General features: G+C 43.0%; 1 protein-coding gene across 1 annotated transcript in view; it reads left to right on the top strand.

Annotated features, from left to right (window-relative positions):
* Positions 1 to 27,050, top strand: part of LOC139366527 (glutamate receptor 3-like) — a 233,824-nt gene that overhangs the window by 97,673 nt on the left and 109,101 nt on the right. The window lies entirely within an intron of this gene.

The raw sequence follows: 27,050 nt of genomic DNA, 5'->3' as shown, positions 1-27,050 counted from the left end.
TGGCACCCTGCATCTAATATAGCACACTATGGGCCATGGTCAGAAGTAGTGCATTACTACTTGGGCCCTAGTCAAAAGTAGTGCACTATAAAGGGAATAGCGTGACGTTTGGGATGCTGACATAGCCTATAAATTAGAAACAAAGAACTAGAAAAGCAGCAGGAGTAACAATGGCCCTTTCTACTGTCCTCTCTTACCTGACCCGGAGCCGTAGCCTGCTAAATGGATGCACTACTCTGTAAATCACAGTTACCTCATTCAAACCCCCTGTAGCCTTTGTCCATCTCTATCACTCTGTCTGCAGCATCTCTCCATCTCTCTCTCCTTCTGCAGCATCTCTCTCTCCATCTCCTTATGTAGACTCTCTCCATCTGTATCTCTCCTTCTGCAGCATCTCTCCATCTCTATCTCTCCTTCTGCAGCATCTCGCCATCTCTATCTCTCCTTCTGCAGCATCTCTCCATCTCCATCTCTCCTTATGTAGACTCTCTCTCTCCATCTCTCCTTATGTAGACTCTCTCCATCTCTATCTCTCCTTCTGCAGCATCTCTCCATCTCCATCTCTCCTTATGTAGACTCTCCCCATCTCTTTCTCTCCATCTCTCTCTCCTTCTATAGCCTCTCTCAATCGCTATCTCTCTTTCTGCAGCCTCTCTCCATCTCTATCTCTCCTTCAGTAGCCTCTCTCCATCTCTATCTCTCCATCTGCAGCATCTCTCCACCTCTATCTCTCCTTCTGCAGCATCTCTCCATCTCTCTCTCCTTCTGCAGCATCTCTCCACCTCTATCTCTCCTTCTGCAGAATCTCTCCATCTCTCTCTCCTTCTGCAGCATCTCTCCATCTCCATCTCTCCTTCTGCAGCATCTCTCCATATCTCTCTCCTTCTGCAGAATCTCTCTATCCATCTCTGTCTCTCCTTCTGCAGCATCTCTCCATCTCTATCTCTCCTTCTGCAGCCTCTCTCCATCTCTATCTCTCCTTCTGCAGCATCTCTCCACCTCTATCTCTCCTTCTGCAGCATCTCTCCACCTCTATCTCTCATTCTGCAGCATCTCTCCATCTCTATCTCTCCTTCTGCAGCATCTCTCTCTCTCCATCTCTAGTTCACCTTCTGTAGCCTCTCTCCATCTCTATCTCTCCTTCTGCAGCCTCTCTCCATCTCTATTTCTCCCACTGCAGCATCTCTCTCTCATCTCTCTCTCCTTCTGCAGCATCTCTCTCTCTCCATCTCTATCTCTCCTTCTGCAGCATCTCTCTCTCTCCATCTCTATCTCTCCTTCTGCAGCATCTCTCTCTCTCCATCTCTCTCTCCTTCTACAGCATCTCTCTCTCTCCATATCTATCTCTCCTTCTGCAGCAACTCTCCATCTCTCTCTCCTTCTGCAGCATCTCTCTCTCCATCTCTGTCTCTCCTTCTGCAGCATCTCTCCATCTCTATCTCTCCTTCTGCAGCCTCTCTCCATCTCTATCTCTCCTTCTGCAGCATCTCTCGATCCCTATCTCTCCTTCTGCAGCATCTCTCGATCCCTATCTCTCCTTCTGCAGCATCTCTCCATCCCTATCTCTCCTTCTGCAGCATCTCTCCATATCTATCTCTCCTTCTGCAGCATCTCTCCATCTGTATCTCTCCTTCTGCAGCCTCTTTCTCTCCATCTCGCCATCTCTCTCTCTCCATCTGTATCTCTCCTTCTGCAGCATCTCTCCATCTCTCTCCATCTTTATCTCTCTTTCTGCAGCATCTCTCCATCTCTCTCTCTCCATCTTTATCTCTCCTTCTGCAGCATCTCTCCACCTCTCTCTCCTTCTTCAGCCTCTCTCCATCTCTATATCTCCTTCTGTAGCCTCTCTCCATCTCTTTCTCTCCATCTCGATCTCGCCTTCTGTAGCCTCTCTCCATCTATATCTCTCCATCTCTTTCCCTCCATCTCTATCTCTCCTTCAGTAGCCTCTCTCCGTCTATATTCAATTCAATTCAAGGGGCTTTATTGGCATGGGAAACATGTGTTAACATTGCCAAAGCAAGTGAGGTAGATATATCTATATCTCTCCATCTCTTTCTCTCCATATCTATCTCTCCATTTCTATATCTCCTTCTGTAGCCTCTCTCCTCTATTTCTCTTTCTGTAGCCTCTCTCCATCTCTATCTCTCCATCTCTATCCCTCCATCTCTATTCCTTCTGTAGCCTCTCTCCTCTATCTCTCCATCTCTCTCTCCATCTCTATTCCTTCTGTAGCCTCTCTCCTCTATCTCTCCATCTCTCTCTCCATCTCTATTCCTTCTGTAGCCTCTCTCCTCTATCTCTCCATCTCTATCTCTCCATCTCTATTCCTTCTGTAGCCTCTCTCCTCTATCTCTCCATCTCTCTCTCCATCTCTATTCCTTCTGTAGCCTCTCTCCTCTATCTCTCCATCTCTATCTCTCCATCTCTATTCCTTCTGTAGCCTCTCTCCTCTATCTCTCCATCTCTATCTCTCCATCTCTATTCCTTCTGTAGCCTCTCTCCATCTCTATCTCTCCATCTCTATCTCTCCATCTCTATTCCTTCTGTAGCCTCTCTCCTCTATCTCTCCATCTCTCTCTCCATCTCTATTCCTTCTGTAGCCTCTCTCCTCTATCTCTCCATCTCTATCTCTCCATCTCTATTCCTTCTGCAGCCTCTCTCCTTCCTTTTTTTTTCTGTTTTCCCATATACTTTCCAGGGGTAAATTATTCTCCAATGTCCCACTCTCCTTCACCATGCATAAACAGAAGAATCCCTCATTTAAAGAGAGATTGCTGGGCCAGGGTTTTTTGGGGCGAAGTGAGATGGATTATTGCCTTCTCTGTCGCTGCGGTGTGAGTGTGTGTTTGTGTGTGTCCGTTGCGAGAAGATGTGTTTGTGTGTGCATGCATGTGTGTGTGTGTGGTGCGAGGCTGTGTGTGGTGCAGTGAAATGCTAGGCGGTGTGTGTGCGGTGCGAGGCAGTGATCCTGTGTGTGTGTGTGTGCGGTCATGTATGGGCAGGTAATTGCAAGGCAACAGAGAGAGAGATGAATGATTACAGCCTTTATTGTCTCTCCTAGTCACAATCAACACTGATTCAGCACTCACCTCTACTTTAATTATGAGACATACTCTCTACTTGTTCTATTGATCTCTCTCTCTTTCTCTCTCTCTTTCTCTCTCTCTCTCTCTCTCTCTCTTTCTCTCTCTCTCTTTCTCTCTCTCTCTCTCTTTCTCTCTCTCTCTCTCTCTCTCTCTCTCTCTCTCTCTCTCTTTCTCTCTCTCTCTCTCTCTCTCTCTCTCTCTCTCTCTCATTATAAGATGACATTTTATTTGTCACATGCGGCGAATACAACTGGTGTAGACTCCATCGTGAAATGCTTACTTATGAGCCCTTTCCAACAATGCACAGTTAAAAAAGAAAATAGTAACTTAACAGGAATAAAATAATATACACAAGACTGGAGCTACAGATTATACAGGAAGTACTAGTACCAGATCAATGTGGTGCTATATACAGGATGTACCAGTACCAGATCAATGCGCTACTATATACAGGGAGTACCAGTACCAGATCAATGTCGAGCTATATACAGGAAGTACCAGTACCAGATCAATGTGCTACTATGTACAGGGTGTACCAGTACCAGATCACTGTGCTACTATGTACAGGGTGTACCAGTACCAGATCAATGTGGAGCTATATACAGGGTGTACCAGTACCAAATCAATGTGGAGCTATATACAGGGAGTACCAGTACCAGATCAGTGTGGAGCTATATACAGGGTGTACCAGTACCAAATCAATGTGGAGCTGTATACAGGGAGTACCAGTACCAGATCAGTGTGCAGAGGTATGAGGTATTTGAGGTAGATATTGTCTTGACGTTGCCCTGTTGGGTTAGGTTTATGACCACCCCCAAAAATATCTTTCCCCCTTTTCTCTCCACTCTACAGAATGTACTCTTGGAATTCCGTTCGTTGACATAGAGAGTATGATAACATCAAAAGGTTGGGGATGCAACAATATTTCCCTTTCTCAACTTATTCAAAGGACAATGGCAATCACTGCTGGGAAAACCAGTCTTCCATCTTCGACCCATCTATCGAAGCGCAGCTCAGAGTAAATATATATATCTTGTGTTTTCCTTTTCCAAATGGGTGGTAATTACAATGCATAAGATTCTGTATTTATGGTAGCATAGCTTCTCAAGGTCCGATAGAGACCCAATACCTTTGTCCCTCAGTCTTCCCGCTCTTTCATTCAAACCCCACCCCCTTCCTTTGTGTAACCAGCCATCATATCTGGTTAGTCCACTAGGGGCTTTTCATGACATGAATAGTAATCGATGTGTGATCTATCCTGTGTATATATATATGTAATTCTTTGTGATTATTTAGATATTTAGTAAATAAATCATTAAGCCAATTTGTGTATTGCTGAATCAACTCATTAGCTACGGTTCGTGCAGATAACCAAGTACTTACGACAATCAGAATGAGACCGATCGAGGTGACGATTAATAACTGACTGCTATTGAAAAAAAAGATCTTCAGATGCTTAAGAGAGTGGATTCGGGAGATAACCGCTCTATATAAATGACTGCTTCTGTCGTGCCCCAGTTATTAATGGTTTAATTGTTGCATGGTTTAATTCAATCACGTAATCAATTAAACGTTAGGTAATCGATTTGATAAAATAGCATGTCATATCATTTTTATCATAGTCAGATACGACAATATGTACACGGAGACAGGGTAAAATGACTAGGCATCAGGATAGATAATAATAAGAGTAAAATATAGAACAGAGCACTCTCTCTCTCTCTCTCTCTCTCTCTCTCTCTCTCTCTCTCTCTCTCTCTCTCTCTCTCTCTACATTCAATTCATTTCAAGGGGCTTTATTGGCATGGGAAACATGTGTTAACATTGCCAAAGCAAGTGAGGTAGATAATATACAAAAGCTAAATAAACAATAAAAGAGAGTATGGTCACATCAAAAGGAATGGAACAATGTGTCACTTTGTCAACCAGTTGAACGTGTCCGTTGGTGCTTAAGGAATATGATGTCAGATCAGTTGTTGTCTGGACATTATATCTGATGATAGGACATAAATTGTATCTTGGAAAGTCTACACGTTCTAGTTATCATATTCACATTGAATTGTTGTGCATTTTAAATATTTAAATATGAAACTATTTGTGAAAAGATGTAATTTTAGCTTCTAAATTTTAGCTTCTCTCTCTCGCTATATATATATATATATATATATATATATATATATAGATATACTGTAAATACACCCCCAGTACCTGTCAAAACTTTGGACACACCTACTCATTCAAGGGTTTTTCTTTATTTTTAATATTTTCTACATTGTAGAATAATAGTGAAGACATCAGATGAAATAAAATTAAATAACACAATTGGAATCATGTCGTAACCAGAAAAGTGTTAATCATAAATCTAAATGTATATTATATTTGAAATTCTTCAAAGTAGCCACCCTTTGCCTTGCTGACAGTTTTGCACCCTCTTGGCATTCTCTCAACCAGCTTCACCTGGAATGCTTTCCCAACAGTCTTGAAGGACTTCCCACATTGCTGAGCACTTGTTGGCTGCTTTTACTTCTTTCTGCGGTCCCAAACATCTCAATTGGGTTGAGGTTGGGTGATTGTGATGCAAGGTCATCTGATGCTCCACTCCATCACTCTCCTTATTGGTCAAATAGCCCTTACACAGCCTGGAGGTGTTTAGTCCATTTGAAACACAAATTATAGTCTCACAAAGCGCAAACCAGATGGGATGGTGTTTGGCTGCAGAGTGCTGTGGTAGCCATGCTGGTTAAGTGTGCCTTGAATTCAAACTAAATCACTGACTGTGTCACCAGCAAAGCACCACCACACTATCACACCTCCTCCTCCATGCTTCACAGTGGGAACCACATGTGCAGAGACCATCTGTTCACCTACTCTGCGTCTCACAAAGACACGGCGGTTGGAACCAAAAATCTCAAATTTGGACACATCAGACCAAAGGACAGATTTCAACAGGTCTAATGTCCATTCCACATGTTTCTTGGCCCTAAGCAAGTCTCTTCTTATTATTGGTGTCCTTTAGTAGTGGTTTCTTTGCAGCAATTTGTCAATGAAGGCCTGATTCACGCAGTCTCTTCTGAACAGTTGATGGTGAGATGTGTCTGTTACTTGAATTCTGTGAAGCATTTATTTATGTGGCAATTTCTGAAGCTGGTAACTCTAATGACTTTATCCTCTGCAGCAGAGGTAACTCTGGGTCTTCCTTTCCTGCCAGTTTCATCATAGTGCTTGATAGTTTTAGCGGTTGCACTTGAAGAAACTTTCAAAGTTCATGACATTTTCCATTTGACTGACCTCCATGTGTGAAAGTAATGATGGACTGATTGTCTTTGCACATTTGAGATGTTCTTGCCGTAAAATGGACTTGGTCTTTTACCAAATAGGGCCATCTTCTGTATATCACCCCTACTTTGTCACAACACAACAAAGTCGCTCACACGCATTAAGATGGACAAAAAAATCCATAAATTAACTTTTAACAAGGCATACCTGTTAAGTAAAATGCATTCCCGGTGACTACCTCAAGAAAATGGTTGAGAGAATGCCAAGAGTGTGCAAAGCTGTCATCAAGGCTACTTTGAAGTATCTCAAATCTCTCTGTATGTGTTCACCTCTCTCTCTCTCTTATCATAGTCAGATACGACAATATGTACACAGAGACAGAGTAAAATGACTAGGCATCAGAATAGACAATAATAAGAGTAAAATATAGAACAGAGCTCTCTCTCTCTCTCTCTCTCTCTCTCTCTCTCTCTCTCTCTCTCTCTGTGTGTGTGTGTGTTCACCTCTGTCCTCTCCCTCCCTTTCTCTGTGTCCCCCTTTGCCTTCTCCCACTCTCCCAATGTGCTCTCTCTCTATCTGTCTACATTTGCGAGACTGTCCCTGTCCTCAGCGAACCCATTTCAGTTTTAAACCGAAAAACATCACCTAATCCCCAAAATGAAGAGAGAAGTGGAGGGGTGCAGATGGATCACCTAGCCCGTCAGACGATGTGAAACACTTTCGGGTTCAATCGCCATTTAGTGATTTAGGCAATTTGGAGGGTGAGAGCAATAAAAGTGACATTTGTCAGGGAGCCCAGGAGATGGTATCCATTTGGGAGGAATCCAGGCTATCTGAGAATAATGACACAGGGAGGAATCCAGGCTATCTGAGAATAATGACACAGGGAGGAATCCAGGCTATCTGAGAATAATGACACAGGGAGGAATCCAGGCTATCTGAGAATAATGACACAGGGAGGTGTCCAGGCTATCTGAGAATAATCCCACAGGGAGGAATCCAGGATATCTGTTGTATCTTTCACGTTGGTTAGTCTGCTAGAAATAATGATGTCAATAAATAACTGTGTTTTACCTAGAACTTAATGTGTGCTGTGACACATACAGTACGTTAGGCTGGTTAAGGAAAATACCACAACATTACATGGCAGTAACAGGGTCTGGGGAAATCCAACAATCTTCTTCTTCTATAAACTAAACACTTTTCATTCAAGTAAAGAAGGCTGAATGAGGAGAGGAGATGAGAGGAGAGGAGAGGAGAGGAGACGCTGCAGCTCGAACTCCACTACTACCTCATTTTATAATCCACTGAGGTTCTGCTCAGGGTTTTGTCATGATTGCGATGCAGCATTTTTCCACTCCAGATTATTTTGTGGTGAAGCCATAGTGATAATAATCTGTAGACAGTACCTATACCACTGTGAACGCAGCCTCTTGATATCAGACAGTACCTATACCACTGTGAACACAGCCTCTTGATATCAGACAGTACCTATACAACTGTGAACGCAGCCTCCTGATATCAGACAGTACCTATACCACTGTGAACGCAGTCTCTTGATATCAGACAGTATCTATACCACTGTGAACGCAGTCTCTTGATATCAGACAGTACCTATACCACTGTGAACGCAGCCTCCTGATATCAGACAGTACCTATACAACTGTGAACGCAGCCTCCTGATATCAGACAGTACCTATACCACTGTGAACACAGCCTCCTGATATCAGACAGTACCTATACCACTGTGAACGCAGCCTCCTGATATCAGACAGTACCTATACCACTGTGAACACAGCCTCTTGATATCAGACAGTACCTATACAACTGTGAACGCAGCCTCCTGATATCAGACAGTACCTATACCACTGTGAACGCAGCCTCCTGATATCAGACAGTACCTATACCACTGTGAACACAGCCTCTTGATATCAGACAGTACCTATACCACTGTGAATGCAGCTTCCTGATATCAGACAGTACCTATACCACTGTGAACGCAGCCTCCTGATATCAGACAGTACCTATACCACTGTGAACACAGCCTCCTGATATCAGACAGTACCTATACCACTGTGAACGCAGCCTCCTCTTATCAGACAGTACCTATACCACTGTGAACGCAGCCTCCTCTTATCAGACAGTACCTATACCACTGTGAACACAGCCTCCTCTTATCAGACAGTACCTATACCACTGTGAACGCAGCCTCCTGATATCAGACAGTACCTATACCACTGTGAACACAGCCTCTTGATATCAGACAGTACCTATACAACTGTGAACGCAGCCTCCTGATATCAGACAGTACCTATACCACTGTGAACGCAGCCTCCTGATATCAGACAGTACCTATACCACTGTGAACACAGCCTCCTGATATCAGACAGTACCTATACCACTGTGAACGCAGCCTCTTGATATCAGACAGTACCTATACCACTGTGAACGCAGCCTTCTCTTATCAGAGAGTACCTATACCACTGTGAACACAGCCTCCTGATATCAGACAGTACCTATACCACTGTGAACGCAGCCTCCTGATATCAGACAGTACCTATACCACTGTGAATGCAGCCTCCTGATATCAGACAGTACCTATACCACTGTGAACGCAGCCTCTTGATATCAGACAGTACCTATACCACTGTGAACGCAGCCTCCTCTTATCAGACAGTACCTATACCACTGTGAACACAGCCTCCTGATATCAGACAGTACCTATACCACTGTGAACGCAGCCTCTTGATATCAGACAGTACCTATACCACTGTGAACGCAGCCTTCTCTTATCAGACAGTACCTATACCACTGTGAACACAGCCTCCTGATATCAGACAGTACCTATACCACTGTGAACGCAGCCTCCTGATATAAGACAGTACCTATACCACTGTGAATGCAGCCTCCTGATATCAGACAGTACCTATACCACTGTGAACGCAGCCTCTTGATATCAGACAGTACCTACCTATACCACTGTGAACGCAGCCTCCTCTTATCAGACATTACCTATACCATTATGAACACAGCCTCTTGATATCAGACAGTACCTATACCACTGTGAACACAGCCTCTTGATATCAGACAGTACCTATACCACTGTGAACACAGCCTCTTGATATCAGACAGTACCTATACCACTGTGAACGCAGCCTCCTGATATCAGACAGTACCTATACCACTGTGAACGCAGCCTCCTGATATCAGACAGTACCTATACCACTGTGAACACAGCCTCCTGATATCAGACAGTACCTATACCATTGTGAACACAGCCTCCTGATATCAGACAGTACCTATACCACTGTGAACGCAGCCTCCTGATATCAGACAGTACCTATACCACTGTGAATGCAGCCTCCTGATATCAGACAGTACCTATACCACTGTGAACGCAGCCTCTTGATATCAGACAGTACCTACCTATACCACTGTGAACGCAGCCTCCTCTTATCAGACATTACCTATACCATTATGAACACAGCCTCTTGATATCAGACAGTACCTATACCACTGTGAACACAGCCTCTTGATATCAGACAGTACCTATACCACTGTGAACACAGCCTCTTGATATCAGACAGTACCTATACCACTGTGAACGCAGCCTCCTGATATCAGACAGTACCTATACCACTGTGAACGCAGCCTCCTGATATCAGACAGTACCTATACCACTGTGAACACAGCCTCCTTATATCAGACAGTACCTATACCATTGTGAACACAGCCTCCTGATATCAGACAGTACCTATACCACTGTGAACGCAGCCTCCTGATATCAGACAGTACCTATACCACTGTGAATGCAGCCTCCTGATATCAGACAGTACCTATACCACTGTGAACGCAGCCTCTTGATATCAGACAGTACCTACCTATACCACTGTGAACGCAGCCTCCTCTTATCAGACATTACCTATACCACTGTGAACACAGCCTCTTGATATCAGACAGTACCTATACCACTGTGAACGCAGCCTCCTGATATCAGACAGTACCTATACCACTGTGAACGCAGCCTCCTGATATCAGACAGTACCTATAACACTGTGAACACAGCCTCCTGATATCAGACAGTACCTATACCACTGTGAACACAGCCTCCTGATATCAGACAGTACCTATACCACTGTGAACGCAGCCTCCTGATATCAGACAGTACCTATACCACTGTGAATGCAGCCTCCTGATATCAGACAGTACCTATACCACTGTGAACGCAGCCTCTTGATATCAGACAGTACCTACCTATACCACTGTGAACGCAGCCTCCTTTTATCAGACATTACCTATACCACTGTGAACACAGCCTCTTGATATCAGACAGTACCTATACCACTGTGAACACAGCCTCTTGATATCAGACAGTACCTATACCACTGTGAACACAGCCTCTTGATATCAGACAGTACCTATACCACTGTGAACGCAGCCTCCTGATATCAGACAGTACCTATACCACTGTGAACGCAGCCTCCTGATATCAGACAGTACCTATACCACTGTGAACACAGCCTCCTGATATCAGACAGTACCTATACCACTGTGAACACAGCCTCCTGATATCAGACAGTACCTATACCACTGTGAACACAGCCTCCTGATATCAGACAGTACCTATACCACTGTGAACACAGCCTCCTGATATCAGACAGTACCTATACCACTGTGAACACAGCCTCTTGATATCAGACAGTACCTATACAACTGTGAACGCAGCCTCCTGATATCAGACAGTACCTATACCACTGTGAACACAGCCTCCTGATATCATCTCTGTCTTCACCACCTGCTAACGTCTCTGTCTCCACCGTCTGCTAACATCTCTGTCTGCACCACCTGCTAACATCTCTGTCTGCACCACCTGCTAACATCTCTGTCTGCACCACCTGCTAACATTTCTGTCTCCACTGCCTGCTAACATCTCTGTCTGCACCACCTGTTAACATCTCTGTCTGCACCACCTGCTAACATCTCTGTCTGCACCGCCTGCTAACATCTCTGCCTCCACCGCCTGCTAACATCTCTGTCTCCACTGCCTGCTAACAACTCTGTCTCCACTGCCTGCTAACATTTCTGTCTCCACTGCCTGCTAACAACTCTGACTCCACCACCTGCTAACATCTCTGTCTCCACTGCCTGCTAACATCTCTGTCTCCACCACCTGCTAACATCTCTAATTCCACCACCTGCTAACGTCTCTGACACCACTGCCTGCTAACATCTCTGTCTCCACTGCCTGCTAACATCTCTGACTCCACTGCCTGCTAACATCTCTGCCTCCACTGCCTGCTAACATCTCTGTCTCCACCACCTGCTAACATCTCTGCCTCCACCGCCTGTTATCATCTCTGACTCCACCACCTGCTAACATCTCTAACTCCACCACCTGCTAACATCTCTAACTCCACTGCCTGCTAACGTCTCTAATTCCACCGCCTGCTAACGTCTCTAATTCCACCACCTGCTAACGTCTCTGACACCGTGAAAATGATTTCTGCACATTTCTGCTCCGTGTTTAGGTAAGTGGCAGATTTTGTTAGGAAAATAATGTCTACAATCTGTGTGTAATGTATTCATAGAGACGTGTATGTGTTGCAGTGACAAGATTCACCACTCCTTAAATATCACCTTTATCTAGCGGAGTAATCGCACGCAGCACAAATGGCTCCCTAGTCAGTGCACTGTATAGGGAATAGGTTGTAATTTGGATGAATAGGCCTGCTGGCTAACTATTAAACCCCCATAATTCACTCTGAAGAGCCTGTTGATCAGCATCCCCTGTAATAGGCAGGGTGAACACAGCCTGGCACAGTTGGCAGAGAGGGCGGGGGGTGAAGGGGTGGGGGTGGAGCACTGTCACGGCCAAGAGAGGTTTGTGGACCACACATGTTTAGGCCCATCTCCCCTCTCCTCTGCCAGGGGAGTAGAGAGAGAGAGAGAGAGAGAGGTGTAGACTGACAGAGGCAGCTAGTTTATGTTAACCTTTCTCTTTTTCCTCAAATATGTCTGTAATTGGCTGTTCAGAGATAGAATATCAGAATGTTCCAGGAATAAAGAGAACCTATCAGGAAATGCTTCCCGCTGTGCCACTAAACTTTGATTCGGACGCTAAGAGGAGAATGTTTCCCCAGATTTGATTGTAATTTCTCTGGTCTTGTCTTTACAACAGAAAACTGTGTTAGTGGACAAAGGGGAGTGAATAATGAAGCATTTAGAGGATTCCAGTACTGAGTCGTTTAAGACTGCTCTAACTTGAAATGGAAAGAGTCTGTCCCTCGCTACGCTAGCTCTGGGCTCCTTCTAGAATGTGTCAGAGACATAGATTGGTCTCCAGAGAAAAAATAGATAGGAGTTAGAGAGAAAGAGAGCGATACAGAGGGGGGGAGATTAGAGTGAGAGGAGAGAGACAGAGGGGGGATAGAGAGACAGAGGGGGAAGATTAGAGAGAGAGTGAGATAGAGAGACAGAGGGGGGATAGAGAGACAGAGGGGGATAGAGAGACAGAGGGGGAATAGAGAGACAGAGGGGGGATAGAGAGACAGAGGGGGGATAGAGAGACAGAGGGGGGATAGAGAGACAGAGGGGGGAATCGAGAGACAGAGGGGGGATAGAGAGACAGAGGGGGGATAGAGAGACAGAGGGGGAAGATTAGAGAGAGAGTGAGATAGAGAGACAGAGGGGGGATAGAGAGACAGAGGGGGGATAGAGAGACAGAGGGGGATAGAGATACAGAGGGGGGAATCGAGAGACAGAGGGGGGAATCGAGAGACAGAGGGGGAACAGAGAGACGATAGAGAGACAGAGGGGGGATAGAGAGACAGAGGGGGGATAGAGAGACAGAGGGGGGATAGAGAGACAGAGGGGGGACAGAGATACAGAGGGGGGATAGAGAGACAGACTGCAGTGTGTTTATTTGCTAGCCATGCCAGTAAAGACTATTGACTTCTGGGATTCGTCCTCCCCACGCTGGACTATTAATTCAATAGGCAGTATACTCCATATTCCACTAACTAAGAGGGGAACATATTGCCAGAGCAGAACGTCCTGCCAGCAGCAGCACTGTTGCAGCCATGCTGGTATCAGAGAGAGTGCAGCTATAACAGCTTGACGGCTGGGCTCTGTGGTGTGGTTTATCACAGCCATAATAATGACTTATGTCACACACACACACGCACGCATGCACGCACACACACGCACACAAACACACGGTCAAAAATAAAGAGAGTGAACAAATGTGAACGATGATGAAGGCCAGTGATGAAGTCTAGCGACTTGCTGGCGCCAAGACCCAGCGTGATGACTCAATCACGAACTATGGCATTGTTTGAATGACTGACCATCTGTGGGCAACCACGGGGTTCAAACCCACCTCATCGGAGGTAATCTCTAAGAAGAGACGTTCCCACAGACGTTTTCAGGTCACTGTCACCAGGACATGTGAATGAAGACTGATGAAACTTGAATCGACTAAATTAATATTACTGTGTGAATTAAATTCTCAATTTTTAAGAGTTCATAAACTGTTTGAAGAGTTCATAAACAGCTATGCATTTTGATATGTTTCATTGTACTGTGCTATGGATTTATTGTTGCAGCTTTTTCTTTTCGACTCTGCCAGAAGGCCAGCATCCCAGAGGTGTCTCTTCACTGTTGACGTTGAGAGTGTATTACACTCACAGAAGTCCCAAATGAATTGAGACATTTCAAATGTCATATTATGTATATATACTGTGTTGTAACGACGTGCAAATAGTTAAAGTACAAAAGGGAAAATCAACATAAATATGGGTTGTATTTACAATGGTGTGTGTTCTTCACTGGTTGCCCTTTTCTTGTGGCAACAGGTCACAAATCTTGCTGCTGTGATGGCACACTGTGGAATTTCACCCAGTAGATATGGGAGTTTATCAAAATCGGGTTTATTTTCGAATTGTCTGTGGATCTGTGCAATCTGATGGAAATATGTCTCTCTAATATGGTCATACATTGGGCAGGAGGTTAGGAAATGCAGCTCAGTTTCCACCTCATTTTGTGGGCAGTGTGCACATAGCTTGTCTTCTCTTGAGAGCCAGGTCTGCCTACGGCGGCCTTTCTCAATAGCAAGGGCCAAATAGCATTCTAGTTTGCTCTGTTTTTTGGTAATTTCTATCCAATGTGTCAAGTAATTATATTTTTTGATATATATGATATATATGATATATATGTTGAAGAGGGTGGGGTTTAAGCTGCATCCCTTCCTCACCACACAGTCCTGTGGAAAGAAATGTGTGTTTTTTGCTCATTTTAACTTCACACTTGATGTTTGTGTCCATGGATTTTATAATGTCGTATGTTTTTCCTATTAACTCCACTTTCCATCAATTTGTTTAGCAGACCCTCATGCCAAATTGAGTCAAAAGCGTTTTGTAAATCAACATGAGAAGGCTTCGCCTTTTATTATTTTGTTTGATTGTCAGTTAGGGTGTGCAGGGTGAATACCTGGTCTGTTTTACAGTCATTTGGTAATAAATAAATAAATTGATATTTGCTAAATCCCTTCATTTCCACTGAGAAAATGCACAAGTCTGCTGTTAATGATAATGCAGTGGATTTTCCCAAGGTTGCTGTTGACATTATCTCTCTGTGTCCTTCTTTCTCTCGGTGTCCTTCTCTCTCTCTCTCTCTGTCCTTCTCTCTCTCTCTCTGTGTTCTTCTCTCTCTCTCTCTGTGTTCTCTCTCTCTGTGTTCTCCCTCTCTCTCTCTCTCTGTGTTCTCTCTCTCTCTCTCTCTCTCTCTCTCTCTCTCTCTCTCTCTCTCTCTCTCTCTGTGTCCCTTCTCTCTCTATCTGTCTTGTTTTATTTATCCAATTTCACCTGTTATAATTTTTGATGTTGACAGCTCAATATATTTATGGATTCTGGTTTCGAAGGGGTTGGAATGAAATGTAAGTGACATTTCGGTTGGACCTTGTTTACATTTGACAAATAAAGTGAATTTAATCTCACTTTCAATACATTCCAAACCCCAGTAACTTTATACACTAACTAAGTCCTCACTGTTACCCCCTTATACACTAACTAAGTCCTCACTGTTACCCCTTATACACTAACTAAGTCCTCACTGTTACACCCCTTATACACTAACTAAGTCCTCACTGTAACCCCCATATACACTAACTAAGTCCTCACTGTAACACCCCTTATACACTAACTAAGTCCTCACTGTAACACCCCTTATACACTAACTAAGTCCTCACTGTAACACCCCTTATACACTAACTAACTCCTCACTGTAACACCCCTTATACACTAACTAAGTCCTCACTGTAATCCCCTTATACACTAACTAAGTCCTCACTGTAATCCCCTTATACACTAACTAAGTCCTCACTGTAACCCCCTTATACACTAACTAACTCCTCACTGTAACACCCCTTATACACTAACTAACTCCTCACTGTAACCCCCTTATACACTAACTAAGTCCTCACTGTAACCCCCTTATACACTAACTAAGTCCTCACTGTAACACCCCTTATACACTAACTAAGTCCTCACTGTAACCCCCTTATACACTAACTAAGTCCTCACTGTAACACCCCTTATACACTAACTAAGTCCTCACTGTAACACCCCTTATACACTAACTAAGTCCCCACTGTTACACCCCTTATACACTAACTAAGTCCTCACTGTTACACCCCTTATACACTAACTAACTCCTCACTGTAACACCCCTTATACACTAACTAACTCCTCACTGTAACACCCCTTATACACTAACTAACTCCTCACTGTAACACCCCTTATACACTAACTAACTCCTCACTGTAACCCCCTTATACACTAACTAAGTCCTCACTGTAACCCCCTTATACACTAACTAAGTCCTCACTGTAACACCCCTTATACACTAACTAAGTCCTCACTGTAACCCCCTTATACACTAACTAAGTCCTCACTGTAACCCCCTTATACACTAACTAAGTCCTCACTGTAACCCCCTTATACACTAACTAAGTCCTCACTGTAACACCCCTTATACTCTAACTAAGTCCTCACTGTAACCCCCTTATACACTAACTAAGTCATCACTGTAACACCCTTATACACTAACTAAGTCCTCACTGTAACACCCCTTATACACTAACTAAGTCCTCACTGTAACACCCCTTATACACTAACTAAGTCCTCACTGTAACACCCCTTATACACTAACTAAGTCCTCACTGTTACCCCCTTATACACTAACTAAGTCCTCACTGTAACACCCCTTATACACTAACTAAGTCCTCACTGTAACACCCCTTATACACTAACTAAGTCCTCACTGTAATCCCCTTATACACTAACTAAGTCCTCACTGTAACACCCCTTATACACTAACTAAGTCCTCATTGTAACACCCCTTATACACTAACTAAGTCCTCACTGTAACCCCCTTATACACTAACTAAGTCCTCACTGTAACCCCCTTATACACTAACTAACTCCTCACTGTAACCCCCTTATACACTAACTAAGTCCTCATTGTAACACCCCTTATACACTAACTAGGTCCTCACTGTAACACCCCTTATACACTAACTAAGTCCTCACTGTAACACCCCTTATACACTAACTAAGTCCTCACTGTAACACCCCTTATACACTAACTAAGTCCTCACTGTAACCCCCTTATACACTAACTAAGTCCTCACTGTAACACCCCTTATACACTAACTAAGTCCTCACTGTAACACCCCTTATACACTAACTAAGTCCTCACTGTAACCGCCTTATACACTAACTAAGTCCTCACTGTAACCCCCATATACACTAACTAACTCCTCACTGTAACACCCCTTATACACTAACTAAGTCCTCACTGTAACCCCCTTATACACTAACTAAGTCCTCACTGTAACCCCCATATACACTAACTAACTCCTCACTGTAACACCCCTTATACACTAACTAAGTCCTCACTGTAACCCCCTTATACACTAACTAAGTCCTCACTGTAACCCCCATATACACTAACTAACTCCTCACTGTAACACCCCTTATACACTAACTAAGTCCTCACTGTAACCCCCTTATACACTAACTAAGTCCTCACTGTAACCCCCTTATACACTAACTAAGTCCTCACTGTAACCCCCTTATACACTAACTAAGTCCTCACTGTAACCCCCTTATACACTAACTAACTCCTCACTGTAACCCCCTTATACACTAACTAAGTCCTCACTGTAACCCCCATATACACTAACTAACTCCTCACTGTAACACCCCTTATACACTAACTAAGTCCTCACTGTAACCCCCTTATACACTAACTAAGTCCTCACTGTAACCCCCATATACACTAACTAACTCCTTACTGTAACACCCCTTATACACTAACTAAGTCCTCACTGTAACCCCCTTATACACTAACTAAGTCCTCACTGTAACCCCCATATACACTAACTAACTCCTCACTGTAACACCCCTTATACACTAACTAAGTCCTCACTGTAACCCCCTTATACACTAACTAAGTCCTCACTGTAACCCCCTTATACACTAACTAAGTCCTCACTGTAACCCCCTTATACACTAACTAACTCCTCACTGTAACACCCCTTATACACTGACTAACTCCTCACTGTAACACCCCTTATACACTAACTAACTCCTCACTGTAACACCCCTTATACACTAACTAAGTCCTCACTGTAACCCCCTTATACACTAACTAAGTCCTCACTGTAACACCCCTTATACTCTAACTAAGTCCTCACTGTAACCCCCTTATACACTAACTAAGTCCTCACTGTAACACCCTTATACACTAACTAAGTCCTCACTGTAACACCCCTTATACACTAACTAAGTCCTCACTGTAACACCCCTTATACACTAACTAAGTCCTCACTGTAACACCCCTTATACACTAACTAAGTCCTCACTGTTACCCCCTTATACACTAACTAAGTCCTCACTGTAACACCCCTTATACACTAACTAAGTCCTCACTGTAACACCCCTTATACACTAACTAAGTCCTCACTGTAATCCCCTTATACACTAAGTAAGTCCTCACTGTAACACCCCTTATACACTAACTAAGTCCTCATTGTAACACCCCTTATACACTAACTAAGTCCTCACTGTAACCCCCTTATACACTAACTAAGTCCTCACTGTAACCCCCCTATACACTAACTAACTCCTCACTGTAACCCCCTTATACACTAACTAAGTCCTCATTGTAACACCCCTTATACACTAACTAGGTCCTCACTGTAACACCCCTTATACACTAACTAAGTCCTCACTGTAACACCCCTTATACACTAACTAAGTCCTCACTGTAACACCCCTTATACACTAACTAAGTCCTCACTGTAACCCCCTTATACACTAACTAAGTCCTCACTGTAACACCCCTTATACACTAACTAAGTCCTCACTGTAACACCCCTTATACACTAACTAAGTCCTCACTGTAACCCCCTTATACACTAACTAAGTCCTCACTGTAACCCCCATATACACTAACTAACTCCTCACTGTAACACCCCTTATACACTAACTAAGTCCTCACTGTAACCCCCTTATACACTAACTAAGTCCTCACTGTAACCCCCATATACACTAACTAACTCCTCACTGTAACACCCCTTATACACTAACTAAGTCCTCACTGTAACCCCCTTATACACTAACTAAGTCCTCACTGTAACCCCCATATACACTAACTAACTCCTCACTGTAACACCCCTTATACACTAACTAAGTCCTCACTGTAACCCCCTTATACACTAACTAAGTCCTCACTGTAACCCCCTTATACACTAACTAAGTCCTCACTGTAACCCCCTTATACACTAACTAAGTCCTCACTGTAACCCCCTTATACACTAACTAACTCCTCACTGTAACCCCCTTATACACTAACTAAGTCCTCACTGTAACCCCCATATACACTAACTAACTCCTCACTGTAACACCCCTTATACACTAACTAAGTCCTCACTGTAACCCCCTTATACACTAACTAAGTCCTCACTGTAACCCCCATATACACTAACTAACTCCTTACTGTAACACCCCTTATACACTAACTAAGTCCTCACTGTAACCCCCTTATACACTAACTAAGTCCTCACTGTAACCCCCATATACACTAACTAACTCCTCACTGTAACACCCCTTATACACTAACTAAGTCCTCACTGTAACCCCCTTATACACTAACTAAGTCCTCACTGTAACCCCCTTATACACTAACTAAGTCCTCACTGTAACCCCCTTATACACTAACTAACTCCTCACTGTAACACCCCTTATTCACTGACTAACTCCTCACTGTAACACCCCTTATACACTAACTAACTCCTCACTGTAACACCCCTTATACACTAACTAAGTCCTCACTGTAACACCCCTTATACACTAACTAAGTCCTCACTGTAACACCCCTTATACACTAACTAAGTCCTCACTGTAACACCCCTTATACACTAACTAAGTCCTCACTGTAACACCCCTTATACACTAACTAAGTCCTCACTGTAACACCCCTTATACACTAACTAAGTCCTCACTGTAACACCCCTTATACACTAACTAAGTCCTCACTGTAACACCCGTTATACACTAACTAAGTCCTCACTGTAACCCCCTTATACACTAACTAAGTCCTCACTGTAACACCCCTTATACACTAACTAAGTCCTCACTGTAACACCCCTTATACAATAACTAAGTCCTCACTGTAACACCCCTTATACACTAACTAAGTCCTCACTGTAACCCCCTTATACACTAACTAAGTCCTCACTGTAACACCCCTTATACACTAACTAAGTCCTCACTGTAACACCCCTTATACACTAACTAAGTCCTCACTGTAACACCCCTTATACACTAACTAAGTCCACACTGTAATCCCCTTATACACTAACTAAGTCCTCACTGTAACACCCCTTATACACTAACTAAGTCCTCACTGTAACCCCATTATACACTAACTAAGTCCTCACTGTAACACCCCTTATACACTAACTAAGTCCTCACTGTAACCCCCTTATACACTAACTAAGTCCTCACTGTAACACCCCTTATACACTAACTAAGTCCTCACTGTTACCCCCTTATACACCAACTAAGTCCTCCCTGTAACACCCCCTATACACTAACTAAGTCCTCACTGTAACATCCCTTATACACTAACTAAGTCCTCATTGTAACCCCCTTATACACTAACTAACTCCTCACTGTTACCCCCTTATACACTAACTAAGTCCTCACTGTAACACCCCTTATACACTAACTAAGTCCTCACTGTAACACCCCTTATACACTAACTAAGTCCTCACTGTTACCCCCTTATACACCAACTAAGTCCTCCCTGTAACACCCCCTATACACTAACTAAGTCCTCACTGTAACATCCCTTATACACTAACTAAGTCCTCATTGTAACCCCCTTATACACTAACTAACTCCTCACTGTTACCCCCTTATACACTAACTAAGTCCTCACTGTAACACCCCTTATACACTAACTAAGTCCTCACTGTAACACCCCTTATACACTAAGTCCTCACTGTAACACCCCTTATACACTAACTAAGTCCTCACTGTAATCCCCTTATACACTAACTAAGTCCTCACTGTAACACCCCTTATACACTAACTAAGTCCTCACTGTAACCCCCTTATACACTAACTAAGTCCTCACTGTAACCCCCATATACACTAACTAAGTCCTCACTGTTACACCCCTTATACACTAACTAAGTCCTCACTGTAACACCCCTTATACACTAACTAAGTCCTCACTGTAACCCCCATATACACTAACTAAGTCCTCACTGTAACCCCCTTATACACTAACTAAGTCCTCACTGTAACCCCCATATACACTAACTAAGTCCTCACTGTTACACCCCTTATACACTAACTAAGTCCTCACTGTAACACCCCTTATACACTAACTAAGTCCTCACTGTAACCCCCATATACACTAACTAAGTCCTCACTGTAACACCCCTTATACACTAACTAAGTCCTCACTGTAACCCCCTTATACACTAACTAAGTCCTCACTGTAACCCCCTTATACACTAACTAAGTCCTCACTGTAACACCCCTTATACACTAACTAAGTCCTCACTGTTACCCCCTTATACACTAACTAAGTCCTCCCTGTAACACCCCTTATACACTAACTAAGTCCTCACTGTAACATCCCTTATACACTAACTAAGTCCTCATTGTAACCCCCTTATACACTAACTAACTCCTCACTGTTACCCCCTTATACACTAACTAAGTCCTCACTGTAACACCCCTTATACACTAACTAAGTCCTCACTGTAACCCCCTTATACACTAACTAAGTCCTCACTGTAACCCCCTTATACACTAACTAAGTCCTCACTGTAACACCCCTTATACACTAACTAAGTCCTCACTGTAACACCCCTTATACACTAACTAAGTCCTCACTGTAACCCCCTTATACACTAACTAAGTCCTCACTGTAACCCCCTTATACACTAACTAAGTCCTCACTGTAACACCCCTTATACACTAACTAAGTTCTCACTGTTACCCCCTTATACACTAACTAAGTCCTCCCTGTAACACCCCTTATACACTAACTAAGTCCTCACTGTAACATCCCTTATACACTAACTAAGTCCTCATTGTAACCACCTTATACACTAACTAACTCCTCACTGTTACCCCCTTATACACTAACTAACTCCTCACTGTTACCCCCTTATACACTAACTAACTCCTCACTGTAACACCCCTTATACACTAAGTCCTCACTGTAACACCCCTTATACACTAACTAAGTCCTCATTGTAACACCCCTTATACACTAACTAACTCCTCACTGTAACCCCCTTATACAATAACTAAGTCCTCATTGTAACACCCCTTATACACTAACTAAGTCCTCACTGTAACACCCCTTATACACTAACTAAGTCCTCACTGTAACACCCCTTATACACTAACTAAGTCCTCACTGTAACCCCCTTATACACTAACTAAGTCCTCACTGTAACCCCCATATACACTAACTAAGTCCTCACTGTAACACCCCTTATACATTAACTAAGTCCTCACTGTTACCCCCTTATACACTAACTAACTCCTCACTGTAACCCCCCTTATACACTAACTAACTCCTCACTGTAACCCCTTTATACACTAACTAAGTCCTCACTGTAACACCCCTTATACACTAACTAAGTCCTCACTGTAACACCCCTTATACACTAACTAAGTCCTCACTGTTACCCCCTTATACACTAACTAACTCCTCACTGTTACCACCTTATACACTAACTAAGTCCTCACTGTAACACCCCTTATACACTAACTAACTCCTCACTGTTACCCCCTTATACACTAACTAAGTCCTCACTGTAACACCCCTTATACACTAACTAAGTCCTCACTGTAACCCCCTTATACACTAACTAAGTCCTCACTGTAACCCCCTTATACACTAACTAAGTCCTCACTGTAACCCCCTTATACACTAAGTCCTCATTGTAACACCCCTTATACACTAACTAACTCCTCACTGTAACCCCCTTATACACTAACTAAGTCCTCATTGTAACACCCCTTATACACTAAGTCCTCACTGTAACACCCCTTATACACTAACTAAGTCATCACTGTAATCCCCTTATACACTAACTAAGTCCTCACTGTAACCCCCCTTATACACTAACTAAGTCCTCACTGTAACACCCCTTATAAACTAACTAAGTCCTCATTGTAACACCCCTTATACACTAAGTCATCACTGTAACCCCCTTATACACTAACTAAGTCCTCACTGTTAACCACCTTATACACTAACTAAGTCCTCACTGTAACCCCCTTATACACTAACTAAGTCCTCACTGTAACCCCCTTATACACTAACTAACTCCTCACTGTAACCCCCTTATACACTAACTAACTCCTCACTGTAACACCCCTTATACACTAACTAACTCCTCACTGTAACACCCCTTATACACTAACTACGTCCTCACTGTTACCCCCTTATACACTAACTAAGTCCTCACTGTAACACCCCTTATACACTAACTAAGTCCTCATTGTAACACCCCTTATACACTAAGTCCTCACTGTAATACCCCTTATACACTAACTAACTCCTCACTGTAACCCCCTTATACACTAACTAAGTCCTCACTGTAACACCCCTTATACACTAACTAACTCCTCACTGTAACCCCCTTATACACTAACTAAGTCCTCACTGTAACACCCCTTATACACTAACTAACTCCTCACTGTAACCCCCTTATACACTAACTAACTCCTCACTGTTACCCCCTTATACACTAACTAACTCCTCTCTGTTACCCCTCTTTATACATTAAAGGGCAATTCTGACACTTTTCAACATCATTTTCATCGTCTCCAGCTCCATTCCAGTGTCGACACGTGAAAACAGTTCGTTTTTTATGATCTGTGGATAAAAGGAAAAAGAAGAAACGTCTTTAAAAAATTATTCTCTGTGACATAACAAGGTTTTGATTAAAAGTCAAAACAACAATGATCTTCCTAAAAAGCTGCCATGAGTTTCTTGTAGTGGATCAGAACACCAGTCAGTATCTGCCTCTTTGCCTCGTGCAGCTCAACACATCTCCTTCACATAGAGTTGATCAGGCTGTTAATTGTAGCCTGTGGAATGTTGTCCCACTCCTCTTCAATGGTTGTGCGAAGTTACTAAATATTAGCTGCCAAACACATCAATCCAGAGCATCCCAAACATCCTCAATTAATTACAGGTCTTGTGATTATACAGGCCATATGGCACGGGGACATTTTCAGCTTCCAGGAATTGTGTACAGATCCCTTGTGACATGGGGCCGTGCATTATCATGCTGAAACATGAGGTGATGGCGGGGGATGAATAGCACGACAATGAGCCTCAGGATCTCGTCAAGGTGTCCCTGTACATTTAAATTGCCATAGATAAAATGCAACTGTGTTCATTGTCCGTAGCTTATGCCTGTCCATTCCATAAACCCACCACCACCATTTGGCACTTTGTTCACAACGTTAACATCAACAAACCGCTCGCCCACATGACACCATACACGTGTCTGCGGTTGTGAGGCTAGTTAGACATACTCCCAAATTCTCTAGAACAACGTTGGAGGCGGCTTATAGTAGAGAAATTAACATAAAATGATCTGCCAACAGCTCTGGTGGACATTCCTGCAGTCAGCATGCCAATTGCACCCTCCCTCAAAACTTGAGAAATCTGTGGTATTGTGTTGTGTGACAAAACTGCACATTTTAGAGTGGCCTTTTATTGTACACAGCACAAGGTGCACCTATGTAATGATCATGCTGTCAGCTTTTGATATGCCACACCTGTCAGGTGGATGGATTATCTTGGTAAAGGAGAAATGTTCACTAACAGGGATATAAGGTAAATAAGCTTTTCGTGCAACATTTCTGGGATCTTTTATTTCGGCTCATGAAACGTAGGACCAACACTTTACATGTTGTGTCTATATTTGGATTCAGTATATTAGTATTTGAAATCAATGTTTTGACTTTTGATGATGTCATCGGGTGGAACTTTTTAAATTCATATTTGTTTCTACAAAATGTAGAAAGCTGTTTTCACTTATGTAGAACCTGGTGTTGCGCTGGATATGATGTGGATTGCCCATTAACTAATCCCTGACTGTAACCCCATTTATACATTAACTAATCCCTGACTGTAACACCCTTATACATTAACTAATCCCTGGCTGTAACCCCATTTATACACTAACTAAGCCCTGACTGTAACCCCCCTTTACATTAACTAAACCCTGACTGTAACCCCATTTATACACTAACTAAGCCCTGACTGTAACCCCCCTTTACATTAACTAATCCCTGACTGTAAACCCCATTTTCATTAACTAATCCCTGACTGTAACCCCCATTTTCATTAACTAATCCCTGACTGTAAACCCCATTTTCATTAACTAATCCCTGACTGTAACCCCCCATTTATACATTAACTAAGCCCTGACTGAAACCCCCCATTTATACATGAACTAAACCCTGACTGTAACCCCCCATTTATACATTAACTAATCCCTGACTGTAACCCCATTTATACATTAACTAATCCCTGACTGTAACCCCCCTTATACATTAACTAATCCCTGACTGTAACCCCCCATTTATACATGAACTAAACCCTGACTGTAACCCCCTTATACATTAACTAAGCCCTGACTGTAACCACCCATTTATACATGAACTAATCCCTTAATGTAACACCCTTATACATTAACTAAGCCCTGACTGTAACACCCTTCCTTATACATTAACTAAGCCCTGACTGTAACCCCATGTATACATTAACTAATCCCTGACTGTAACCCCATTTATACATTAACTAATCCCTGACTGTAACCCCCTTATACATTAACTAATCCCTGACTGTAACCCCCTATTTATACATGAACTAAACCCTGACTGTAACCCCCTTATACATTAACTAAGCCCTGACTGTAACCCCCCATTTATACATGAATTAAACCCTGACTGTAACCCCCTTATACATTAACTAAGCCCTGACTGTAACCCCCCGTTTATACATGAACTAAACCCTGACTGTAACCCCCTTATACATTAACTAAGCCCTGACTGTAACCCCCCATTTATACATGAACTAAACCCTGACTGTAACCCCCTTATACATTAACTAAGCCCTGACTGTAACCCCCCGTTTATACATTAACTAAACCCTGACTGTAACCCCCCATTTATACATGAACTAAACCCTGACTGTAACCCCCTTATACATTAACTAAGCCCTGACTGTAACCCCCCATTTATACATGAACTAAACCCTGACTGTAACCCCCTTATACATTAACTAAGCCCTGACTGTAACCCCCCATTTATACATGAATTAAACCCTGATTGTAACCCCCTTAAACATTAACTAAGCCCTGACTGTAACCCCCCGTTTATACATGAACTAAACCCTGACTGTAACCCCCTTATACATTAACTAAGCCCTGAATGTAACCCCCCATTTATACATGAACTAAACCCTGACTGTAACCCCCTTATACATTAACTAAGCCCTGACTGTAACCCCCCGTTTATACATAAACTAAACCCTGACTGTAACCCCCCTATACATTAACTAAACCCTGACTGTAACCCCCCATTTATACATGAACTAAACCCTGACTGTAACCCCCCATTTATACATGAACTAAACCCTGACTGTAACCTCCCTTTATACATTGATTAAACCCTGACTGTAACCCCCCTTTATACATTAACTAATCCTCCATATTGATTAAAATCTAAACACACCATGAATGTCAATGTTAATATGATAATCATCTAGCCAAGCAATAAGCACACACAAACACACCCACACATGCACACATGCACGCACACACACTAATTTGAAAATGTGATACGGAAATCATCCAGGGTAGCAATAAGCACTATCTCTTAACGGCTGCTGCTAAGTGAAGGGATAGGATAGGAGTCATTTACCTCCCACTTACCGCTAGCTCCAGGAAGCATGACAGTACAGCTAGCTAGGAGTATAGGTAAAGGAGGGAGAGTTATCTTCTTCATCAAACCATTACAGTAGGTAAACAGCCCCTGGCTGCATCTGAACAGGTTGTTTGCCTTGATG

Source organism: Oncorhynchus clarkii, chromosome 14 (assembly GCF_045791955.1).
Source record: "Oncorhynchus clarkii lewisi isolate Uvic-CL-2024 chromosome 14, UVic_Ocla_1.0, whole genome shotgun sequence".
Lineage (NCBI taxonomy): Eukaryota > Metazoa > Chordata > Actinopteri > Salmoniformes > Salmonidae > Oncorhynchus > Oncorhynchus clarkii.
Note: the sequence above shows the minus strand (reverse complement) of the source record. Positions and strands in the feature narration are given on the sequence as shown.